Source organism: Chiloscyllium plagiosum, unplaced genomic scaffold (assembly GCF_037043375.1).
Source record: "Chiloscyllium plagiosum isolate Xiang-an unplaced genomic scaffold, Cpla_swu_hap1 HiC_scaffold_3, whole genome shotgun sequence".
Lineage (NCBI taxonomy): Eukaryota > Metazoa > Chordata > Chondrichthyes > Orectolobiformes > Hemiscylliidae > Chiloscyllium > Chiloscyllium plagiosum.
In genome coordinates, this window is record NW_028270141.1 from 25,155,748 (window position 1) to 25,168,197 (window position 12,450).

The 12,450-nt window shown below is 41.0% G+C and overlaps 1 protein-coding gene across 21 annotated transcripts in view; it reads left to right on the forward strand.

Moving 5' to 3' along the window:
* The window catches only part of LOC122541729 (myelin transcription factor 1-like protein), a 558,875-nt gene that overhangs the window by 342,481 nt on the left and 203,944 nt on the right, over positions 1–12,450 (forward strand). The gene's annotated exons all lie outside the window — the stretch shown is intronic.

A 12,450-nucleotide genomic window follows, 5' to 3' on the forward strand; every position in this document is an offset into this window, starting at 1 on the left:
ATGTATTTCCTCCCTCAATATAAGTACTGAGTGGAAGATCTATTTTGTCCCCTTCCTGAGACACTCCAGGTGCAAGTCTTCAACAAATTCAATTCACTTCACATGATGGCTAAAGGTACAGGATTTTGTAAAGGCTTCGGATTCTCACAACAGTCGAAGAATAAGGAAGGCTATATTCCAAAATTAACTATGATCCTTAACCAAGCTACTCCACAACAGCTACACCGGTAGCATCCACCCAGCAATGTGGAAAATTGTCCAGGTATTTCACCAAACCGACAAATTTAATCTGCCAATTTCTGCCCTATCAGTCTGCTCTTGACTGTCAGCAAACTGATGGAAGCAGTCTTTGGATTAGTGGTGCTGGAAGGGCACAGCAGTTCAGGCAGCACCACTAATCCAAAATCTGGTTTCCAGCATCTGCAGTCATTGTTTTTACCTGATGGAAGCAGTTGTCAACATTGCTACCTAGTAGTGTTTACTTTACCATGGCCACTCAGCTTCTGACTTTATTACAGCCTTGGTTTAAGTATTGAGAAAAGAGCTAAACTCCAGAGATGAAGTGAGAGTGGCTGCTTTTGACATGAAGGCCAGAGTTGATCGAATGTGCAATGGAGAAACCTTAGGAACACCACAATTAATAATAAGAAGGGGGAACTTCACCTTTTGTTGAGTCACACCTAACAGAAGAAAATGGTTCTGGTCATTGGATGCCAATCTCTCCATGACTTCTCCAGGGTAGAGTCTTAGGCCCAACCTTCAGCTGATTTGTTAATGCCTTTCCTCCATCATAAAGTAAAAAATGGGTACTTTTGTTCAACACCATTCATGGCTCTTCAAATATTGAAGCAACCTGTGTCTATTTTACATCAAGACATAGACAATTTCCTGGCTTAGGTTGATAAGTGGCAAGTAACATTTGTATTATGCAATTGCCAGGCAATGACCATCTCCAACTATAAAGAATCTAGCCTTGACACTCAATGGGATTATCATAGTTGAATCTCCTATTATCAATGGGTTACCATTGATCAGAAACTGAACTGAACTGGCCATTTTAAGAATAAAAACAGAATTTGCTGGAGAAACTCAAGCAGTCTGGTATCGTCAGAGAAAACAGAGTTAACATTTTGAGTTCAGTGACCCTTCTTCAGAATTCAACTATATTAAGACTGTGGCTACCAATTGGCATGTCAGAGGCTGGGAATTCTGCAGTGAATAACTTACCTTCTAACTTCTCAATGCCTGTCCACCAGTTACAAGGCATGAGTCATGAAATACTGGTATACATACTAGTTGCCCGGTTGAATGCAGCTCCAATAACACATGACACCATTCAGGACAAAGCAAACTGCTTGTTTGGCATGTCACCACCACTTTCAACACTTACTCCCTTCACAAACAATGCACAGTAGCAATAGTGTGTGCTATCAACAAGACGCACTGCAGAAATTCACGAGACTCATTCAACAGTACCTTCTAAACCATCAATTTCTATTATGTAGAAGGATAAGGACAGCAATGCAAGTTCCATTCGAAGCCGGATAGCATCCTGACTAAAAACTAAATGACCACTTCTTCACTGTTGCTGTGTTAAAATCCTGGAATTTCTATTTTAACATCAATGTGGCTGCTCTTACACCCCAGGAAGGCACTTCATAACAATGTGCTCAATGGCAGTTAAGGGTGGGCATTAATTGTTGGCCAGCCAGCTTTGCTCACATTCCGTACACATTCTTTTGGGGAAACTGTCGTCATATGATTCTGTTCAACAGAGCAGAAGGGCATTAGCTTTGGGCTGTGGATTGCTCGTCCAGTGATATCGCCACACTGCCATGATCGCCTCACAGTCTCTTATCTGCAGAATTGTGCTTGACACTTGGTGCTTCCTTGTCCTCCATGCTAGCCTGGCATTTCTTTTCTCTTTCTCTCTTCTGCCTTAGCAAAGGATCAAAATGTCTTCCAAAGCTTTCCTGGTGTCTGTATCAATTTTTACTCCACTTTTCTGCCGCTTTCCCTCATTGTCCATATGTCTTTGATTCTTAAGAAATTCATCCACATGCTTTTTTTTTGCTCCTGTCATTACTGTCTGTCAATGTACTGTCCCTAATCTCGATCTGAAGTAGCTAATAATTATGCCAATAGCTGACCCTGAAGAACAGCTATTAGCACATTACCTCACACTTTGTTGAGATTTGCATCGGTTCTTAAGTATTTAAGTCAACAGATGGAATTAACCCCAGTCATTCCTTTGAGGAATTTAATCTAATGGTGTCGACAGTATTGAGATCTGCTCAATCCACTGGGGCTCTTTTAAGCCCCAGAAAAGGGTAGGTTGTGCTGGCTGGGAAACAAAAATGTAAAATGTCTCAAAATCTAGTCCTACACCTCTGGTTTGACTGGAAGTGGAGCTGGATGTCCAACAGGCTCCCAGGAGGTGGTTTGCTCATTAAAGTATTCTAATGAGGCTTTGTGCTCAAGGATTTTCTCTCTGTTTCAATGTTAATCTGGCAGCTAAAATGAGGCAAGGACTGCTTATATGGAAGAGACAGCTGCTTTGCATCCCTTACATGTAAGCTAGCAGAGCAAGCAATTTTTCACCTGGCACATCTCTTCACTCCCTGGTAATTAAATTGCCCCACCCATTATATTTGCCCATCTCCAAGGCCTATGATCCTATCCCACCCACTCCCATCCTCAATTGCCCCATGCAAGTTCCTCCTGAATCTCTCTCTAACTCTCACAATCGTTATTCTTTGCTGATCCTTTCAATTCCTGCCCCTCCATTAGAGCTTTTCCAATTTCTCATTTGCCCTAACATCTGAGCTAGATTAGAGTGGTGCTGGAAAAGCACAGCAGTTCAGGCAGCATCCGAGGAGCAGGAAAATCGACGTTTTGACCAAAAGCCCTTCATCAGGAATAGAGCATCTGAGCTTCCCATTGCATGCCAATTGATATATCTCCAGATCTGAGAGTGGTTATAATGCCCCTCCACCACCCTACCCATCAGAGTCTTTCCTTACCTCCTAATCTCTCTCTTGCTTCCCCTCTTGTCTTGTGGCCAACTGAAGGCTTGTCTGTCAGATACCCACCCCGACAATCTGACTGGCTGGCAAGGGAAACAGAAATCAAAAACGGTAAGTGCACGCTGCCGTTAAACCCGGCAGGAGCTAAAGGCAACACGTTCTTCTAGATTGATAGCAAAATTGCAAACAATCTTTCCCCATCCAATGCCATTCACATTTGTGATTTTAATGTCAGGATCAAGGCATTTTAAAAACCAACAGATATATACCCCAACATTTTCGTTGATTGTAGTTCTTTGCAAAAGAAAGCAAATTTTTTTTTATGATTTCTTTGGCCTTGAGTATTGTTGCAATTGTTTTCCACTCTTAATTGCCCTTGAGAAAGTGGTGGTGAGATGCTCCTTTGAACCACAGCAATCCTTGAGGAGTACAGATACACCCACTGTGCTGTTAGGGAGGGCATCTGTCCAAGTAACAGTGAAGGATGAGTGATTTAGTTCTGAGTCAGTTTGGCATGTGGCTTTGGAGATTACAAGTGATGGAGTTCCAATGCATGGACTGGAAAGATGCAACTATTGGGTTTCCAAAAATTTCAGTCCTATATTAATGATTTGGATATGTGCCAAATTGCAGGGATCACTACAACAGATGTGAAAGAAAGTTGCAACAAAAAAATAATAAGTTTGCAAAGGGATAAGAATAGATTAGGTGAATGGGCAAAAATTTGGCAGATGAGGTTTAACGTGGATAGAGCTATCCATTTTGGTTGAAGGAATAGAAAGGCAACTTATCTAAATGGAGAGAAACTTCAGTGTAGAGGGATCTGGATCTTCTTGTACAGGAAACATAGAAAATTAGTATTCAGGTACGGCAGGTAATAAGGAAGACAAATGGAATTTTGATAATTATTGCTAAAAGAATAGAGCATAAAACATAGGGGAGTGTTGCTGCAACTTTACACGACATTTGTGAGACTCTATCTGGAGTATTGCATACAATTTTGGTCCCCTTACTTGAGGAGGGATATAGTATGGGAGAATGTTCAGCAAAGTTTCACTAGATTTATCTCACAGATAAGGGCTTTTCTTAAAAAGACAGTAAGCAGTTTAGGCCTATGCTATCTGGGGTTTAGGTGAATGAATGGAGATGTAATTGAAGTGTATAAGATTCTTAAAGGCGATTGACAAAATAGACAGAGAAAGGATGTTTCTTCATGGGGGGCAATCTAGAACAAGAGGTCGCAGTTTGAGGAGAAAGGGTGACAGCTTTAAAACAGAAATGAGGAGAAATTCCTTCTCTCAGAGGGTTATGAATCTGTGGAAATAAGTATCCCTGATAGTGGTGGATGCTGGAACATTGAGTAACTTTAAGGAGAGAATAGACAGATTTCTAATTAGTAATGGGTTGGAGAGCAGGCAGGAAAGTGAAGTCGAGACTGAGATTGAATCAGCCATGATTAAATTAAATGGCAGAGCAGGCTCAAGGGGCTAAATTGCCTACTCCTTCTCCTAATGCTGAAGTTTTTATGTTCTTACAAGTTCTTCTACGTGTTAAAGCTCACAGGTTTTGAAGTTGTTGTGAAAGATGATCTGGCTCATTGATGCTGTGCACCTTGTGTATGGTGGACAATATTTACCATTATATTGGGATGAATGGAGTGAATGTTTAAGGTGACAGGTGGGGTGCTGCTGCATTCAACCGGGCAAGTGGAAAGTATTTCATTGTGTCTTTCAGGTACTGCTGCTCTTCGCTGGTATGGCATCCATGTGACTCCAGACCCACAGCAAAGTGGTTGACTTTTAACTGCCCTCTTGACAATTCTGGCTGGGCAATAAATATTGGCCTAGACAGCGATACCCACATCATGTGACTGAATAGTAACAAATTACACTCCCAACTTGTACGTTGTAGGTAGTGAATTCCTTTGTAGGTAGGGGCTCAGGAGGTGAGCTACTCACTGCAGAATTGCAAGTCTTTGACCTTGTCATTGACACTGATCACCTCACGCCTGAACTTTGACCAGATCTTGCTGTATAGAGATAGAGATAGCTTCAGTACTTGAGAGCTCATAAACATTCTAAACACTGTGAAATAATTCAGTGAAAACCACCATTTTTGATCTTAAGATAGAAGGATATATACAGAAAATGCACCGAATAAAATTCATGCAGTATTCTTCTCTGTGGTGAAGATTTCCTTTGTGCCTGAGGTGCATATCTATGATAAACAAGCTTTATAAAGTCTGACTGGACCTCTCACAAAGAGCATTTCTTCCCTTGCATGGATCACAGCAACTTCAATATAAAGACTTTTTTTTCTAAAACTAATATCAAATCGCTGAGATAATAACTGACTGACTAAATGCTTTCTTAGCTTAAATCTCTTTGACTCCTCAAGAAGCAGTTTGACAAGATGACTAGTACCTATTAAACCATAAACTATTACTTAATAATGAGCAATCTGATTAGTTTGCATCTGACTTTATTTTTGCTGTAATCATTATTCATTGGATATTACATTGAATGCAGCACTAATAAAGTAAGTGATGTTGAGCTTTGTTCCCCATCTATAGGTACAAATGACTTAGCTTAAAGCGTTAATGGAAGATTCCAAGGTCAATAATTACTTTAACCTTGGCTAGTCAACCAAATAAACACGTCTCTGACAGTAGGTAACGTACAATGTTGGAGGCAATTCAATCCACCAAGAAACTAGAAATTTAATGATGTATAAAGATATTCAGGACACTACAATGTTCACCAGGCCACGACTGCAGCATCCTCTGAGTTTCAAAGAAACTGCTACCGATTGTAGCTCAATGAGAGTGCACGCAGGCGATTCACACCTTCCTGAGCGACGGTGAATCAAACCAACTTTGGCCGGTCACTACTATTCACCTATTTTGTTTTGTCAGTCACATACCAATAAGATTATCACAAAAGAGAATTGCAGAAATGCTACCTCTTTAAATTAGCCTGAATAAAAACATTAACACAAACACAGAAGAAATAGCAGCAGGACGAAACCAAATGACCCCTTGAGTCTGCCCAGCCATTCGATATGATTGTGACTGATCTTCAGATTCCACGCCAGTTGTCCATTTGTTGCCTGTAGCCTCTTAATTTCCTGACTAAGACCAATAATCTGTCTGTCTCTTGTCCTAATGCCAAAATTCTGGACATGTTCATTTAGTTTCTCTTTTCCTATCTACACCTTCATCTTTTCCATATTTCAGTTTTTGGATATTGCACGAGGACGTAAAAGGCATTCAGAACATAGAACATTACAGCACAGTGCACACCCTTTGGCCCTCGATGTTGCACCGACCTGTGAAACTAATCTGAAGCCCATCTAACCTGCACTATTTCTTTTTCATCCATATGTCCATCCAATGGCCATTTAAATGCCTTTAAAGTTGGTAAGTCTATTACTATTGCAGGCACAGTGTTCCTCACCCCTACTACTCTCTGAGTAAAGAAACTGCTTCTGAAATCTCTCCTGTATCGATCACCCCTCAATTTAAAGCTATGTCCCCTTGTGTTAGCAATCACCATCCGAGGAAAAAGGCTCTTACTGTCCACCCAATCTAACCCTCTGATTATCTTATATGTTGCAATTAAGTCACTCCTCAACCTTCTTCTCTCTGAACAAAACAGCCTCAAGTCCCTCAGCCCTTTCCTCATAAGACATTCCCTCCATACCAGGCAAAATCCTAGTAAATCTCCTCTGGACCCCTTCCAAAGCTTCCACACCCTTCCTGTAATGCGGTGACGAGAACTGTATGCAATTCTCCAAATGCGACCGCACCAGAGTTTTGTACAGCTGCAGCATGACTTCATGGCTCCGAAATTCAATTCCTCTACTAATAAAAGCTAACACACCGTATGCCTTCTTAACAACCCTATCAACCTGGGTGGCAACTTTCAGGGATTTATGTGCGTGGACACCGAGATCTCTCTGTTCACCTACATTACCAAGAATCTTACCATTAGCCCAGTACTCAGTATTCCTGTTACTCCTTCCAGAGTAAATCACCTCACACTTTTCTGCATTAAACTCCATTTGCTACCTCTCAGCCCAGTCTGCAGCTCAGCTATGTCCCTCTGTAACCTGCAACATCCTTTGGTGCTATCCACAACTCCACCGACCTTAGTGTCATCTGCAAATTTACTAACCCATCCTGCTATGCCCTCATCCAGGTCATTTATAAAAATGACAATCAGCAGTGGCCACAAAGCATAACCACTCGTAACTGAACTTCAGGATGAACATTTCCCATTAACCACCACCCTCTGTCTTCTTTCAGCTAGCCAATTTCTCATCCAAACTGCTGAATCACACTCAATCCCATGCCTCTGTATTTTGTGCAATAGCCTACTGTGGGGAACCTTATCAAACACCTTACTTAAATCCATATACACTACATCAACCACTTAACCCTTATCCACCTGTTTTGTCACTTTGTCAAAGAACTCAATAAGGTTAGTTAGGTACGACCAACCCATCACTAATCTGTGTTGACTATCCCTAATCAATTTATTCCTTTCTAGATGATTATAAATCCAATCTCTTATAATGTTTCCAACACTTTACCCACACTCAAAGTAAGGCTTATTGGTCAATAATTACCAGGGTTGTTTCTACTCCCTTTCTTGAACAAGGGAACAACATTTGCTATCCTCCAGTCTTCCGGCACTATATCCGTGGACAATGACAGCATCAAGATCAAAGCCAAAGGCTCTGCAAACTCTTCCCTGGCTTCCCAGAGAATCCTGGGATAAATTCCAACCAGCAAAGGGGACTTATCTATTTTCACATTTTCCAGAATTGCTAACACCTCCTCCTTGTGAATCTCAATCCCATCTAGTCTGGTAGCCTGTATCTTAGTATTCTTCTCAAGAACATTGTCTTTTTGAATGCTGACAAAAAATATTCATTTAGTGCTTCCCCTATCTCCTCTGACTACATGCACAACTTCCCTCTACTATTTTGATTGGCCCTAGTCTTACTCTAGTCATTCTTTTATTCCTGATATACCGATAGAAAGTTCTAGAGTTTTCCTTGATCCTATCCACCAAGAACTTCTCATGTACCCTCCTAGCTCTTTTTAGCTTTCTCATTAGGTCTTTCCTGGCTACCTTGTAACTCTAAATCTCCCTAACTGAGATTCACGTCTCATCCTCACATAAGCCTTCTTCTACTTCTTAACAAGAGCTTCAACTTCGTTAGTAAACCAAGGCTCCCTCACTCGACAACTTCCTCCCTGCCTGACAGGTACATACTTATCAAGCACCCGCAGTAGCTGTTCCTTGAATAAGCTCCACATTTCAATTGTGCCCATCCTCTGCAGTTTCCTTCTCCATCCTATGCATCCTAAATCTTGCCTAATTGCATCATAATTGCCTTTACCCCAGCTTTAACTCTTGTGCTGTGATATATACCTAGCCCTTTCCATCACTGAAGTAGACATGACCGAATTGTGGTCACCATGAACAAAGTGCTCACCTACCTCCAATATAACACCTGTCCGGGTTCATTACCCAGTGCCAAATCCAATGTGGCCTCGGCCCTTGTTGGCCTGTCTACATATTGTGTCAAGAAACCCTCCTACACGCTTTGGTCAAAAACTGACCCAACTAAAGTACTTGAACTATAGTATTCCCAGTCAATATTTGGAAAGTTAAAATTACCCATAACAACTACCGTCTCACTCTCGCTTCTATCGAGAATCATCTTTACTATTCTTTCCTCTACATCTCTGGAACTATTCGGAGGCAGATAGAAAACCCCCAACAGGGTGACTTCTCCTTTCCTGTTTCTAACCTCAGCCCACACTACCTCAGTGGACGAGTCCTCAAATATCCTTTCTGCCACCATAATATTGACCTTGATTAGCAATGCCAAGCTCGCACCCCCTGCCGCCTTTACCATCTTCTCTGTTCTTACTGAATCATCTAAATTCCAGAACCTGCAACAACCATTCCTATCCCTGCTCTACCTATGTCTCCAAAATAGCCACAACATCAAAATCTCAGGTACCAACCCATGCTGCAAGTTCACCCAACTTATTCCGAATGGTCCTGGCATTGAAGTAGACACACTTCAAACCAACTTCTTGCTTGCCAGTGTGCTTTGGTGACCTTGAAACCTTATTTCTGATCTCACTTCTCTAAACCTCCTGTACTAGAACTACAATTTAGGTTCCCATCCCCGTACTGAATTAGTTTAAACCCTCCCGAAACGTTTTAACAAATGTTCCCCCACCCCCAATTGGTTTATTGGTACCCCTCTGGTTCATATGAAGACCATCCTGTTTGTAGAGGTCCCACCTACCACAAGAAGAGCCCCAATTATCCAAGAATTTAAAACCCTCCCTCCAACATCATCCCTGTAGCCACATGTTCAACTCCTCTCTGTTCCTATTCCTTGCCTCACTAGTTTGTGGCAAGGGTAACAAACCAGAAATAACAATGTTCCATGCTTTTGATAACGTTTCCAATATCTGCCGTGTTTATTTCTCAAGTCATGATTTGGAGGTGCCGGTGTTGGATTGGGGTGGCTGAAGTTAAAAATCACACCACACCAGGTTATAGTCCAACAGATTTATTTGGAAATACAAGTTTTCAGAGCACTGCTTCTTTATCAGGTAGCTCGTGATGTTACCAGCTATCTACCTGACAAAGGACCAGTGCTGCATTTGCTTATACTTCCAAATAAACCTGTTAGGCTAAAAAATCACACCTGGTGTTGTGTGATTCTTAACTATTTCGGAAGTATGATGGTACTGTCACAGTATCTGTTTTTCCAGAATCTACCAGCGGAAAATATCACCTGGTGTTGTAGGAGATCTTCTGAAGGCAGTGCACATGATAAATCCAGGAAAACATCAGATAGTGCCATGACTTCAATTGTGAGCCACTTTCTCCATGTCTGAAGCTCTCACAATGGGGATGGAGCTCTTTAAGCAAGAATTCAGAAATAGTTTTTGTATGCTGCACTTTGAGGCTTGTCATAAGCAGCTATCTAGTTTTGTCTCTTGTTAATGTATTCACTCATGGGGTGTGAGTATCAATGACAAGGTTGGCAATTATTGCCTGTCACTAACTTCCCTTGAGAAGGTGGCAATAAACCAAGTTCTTGAACCCTCACTGTGCATCTGGTGTGTGCTTAAGGAAGGACGCCCTCGGTCTTTGACTTAATTATAATGATGGAATGGCAATACAGTTCCAAATCAGGATGGTCTGCGGAACATGGAGATGGTGGAGTTCCCATCCATCAGCTGACCTTGTTCTTCTCTATGGTGGTGGTTATGAATGTGGAAAATGCTTTTGTAGGAGCTTTTGCAAGATATTGCAGTGCATTTGGTGGATGGTACATAGTGTGCATTTGTGGTGGACAGAGTGAATGTTTAAGGTAGGAAATGGGATACCCCCGTTCAAGTGGGCTGCTTTGTTCTGGATTCTGTCAAGTCTCCTGAGTGTTCCTGAATGCTACATTCCGCCAGGCAAACACATTGTCTGGCTAGTGCCTTAGAGATGTTAGGTGGTATTGGGAAGTTGGGAGCTGAGCTAATCATTGTCTGCTGCTTCAGTGACATAAATATTACTTGTCACTTATCAACCCAAACCTGAATCTCATTCAGATTTTGGGTGCCGCATACATACCGACACAGTCTACTTCAGTATCTGAGGAGGTGCAAAAACTACTAAACATTGTTCAATTATAAATGAACATCCCTTTTTCTGAACTCACGTTTAAAGAGGTGAAGAAGATGGTCCTTGGATGCTACCCTGAGAAATTTCTGCAGCAATGACTTAAGGCTATAACACCATAACCATCTTCCATTGTACTAAGTGTGACTCTAACCAGTGCAGAAGTTTCCTCCTAGTTCCCATTGACTTCAGTTTACCTTGTGTTCCAGTATACCAGGCTGGATCATATGATGCATTGATGTCAAAGATAGTCATTGCCTTCTTATTTTCATATTGGGGCCAAGGTTGTAGTGAGGTCTTGTGCTGAGCGCCCATAGCAAAACCCAAACTGTGCATCAATAAGATGGTTACTACTGATTAAATATCAGATAGCACTTTTAATGACAACCTCTATTGTTTTGCTGAAATCAAGAATAGGCTAATGTGGCTGATTGAATTTATCTTGCTTTTTGTGGATGGCTGTATTGAACCATTCATTTATCTTGTAACTACAATGGCCTCCCAAAGAGGTGATGTTGGATTAGGGTAGACCGTAGGTTTAAAACTGAGCAAGGTACAAAATTCCTTTTGATGGTAAATTTAGTGATAACCAATGTGAGGAAAAAGGGAAGTAAGTTTTCTATATTAATAGAGGACATTTTAAACCTAAAGATGACAACATATTAAAGATGCTTTCTTTACACCTAGATCACTGGACACTGCTTTGGTGCTGCTTTATGTCAAAGTTCAGCATCATTGAATACCAACATTCAAATGATTTTGCCTGATAAGTATTTGGGATGAGTCAGATGGATACCACAATATAACCAATTAGAACTAGCTGGCTCAGAAACCATCTCAGGAAGGAAATTCACTGTTTGGATTGTCTTACTCATCAGTTTTTAATACAATTAAAATATATTATAGATAACATTACCCGATAGCTGGGCATTAATAACTTTAATAACTGCAGCCCTTTATGATTTGCATTGCACCTATTGTTAACTGTGTGTTTTAGCTTATGAGGGGCATGGATAGGATAACTAGACATAGTCTTTTCCCTGGGGTGGGGGAGTCCAGAACTAGAGGGCATAGGTTTAGGGTGAGAGGGGAAAGATATAAACGAGACCTAAGGGACAACATTTTCACTCAGAGCGTGGTACGTGTATGGAATGAGCTGCCAGAGGAAGTGGTGGAGGCTGGTACAATTGCAACATTTAAAAGGCATTTGGATGGCTATATGAATAGGAAGGGTTTGAAGGGATATGTACAAGGTGCTGGTAGGTGGGACTAGATTGAGTTGGGATATATGGTTGGCGTGGATGGGTTGGACCAAAGTGCTGTACATCTCTATGACTCTATTACTCATACAGTAAACTTACATTGCTAGTAAAGTGTCTGAGTAAGGTCATTGATCTGGTGTCCCAAGAAAGGACTCACAAACCCTGTCTTCTGGCAAATTAACCATGCAGCATATTATGCACTATTAGTGTAAACCTATGCTCTTAATTACTCTCAAAACAGTGTTCCAATTCCAGCTATCATAGATAAATTATTCTTATTATTTTAAAGTAATGTGGTATTGATGATATTATTATTTCAATTTGCCATAGGCTCTTGTAAATCTTAAGAAGGGTCCATGTCTCAAATTGCATTTGGGGATCTTTAAATTAATATTGAAAAAATGTGGCTAATATCAAAATAAAACCTTTTGGATAAAATTATGAGTCATT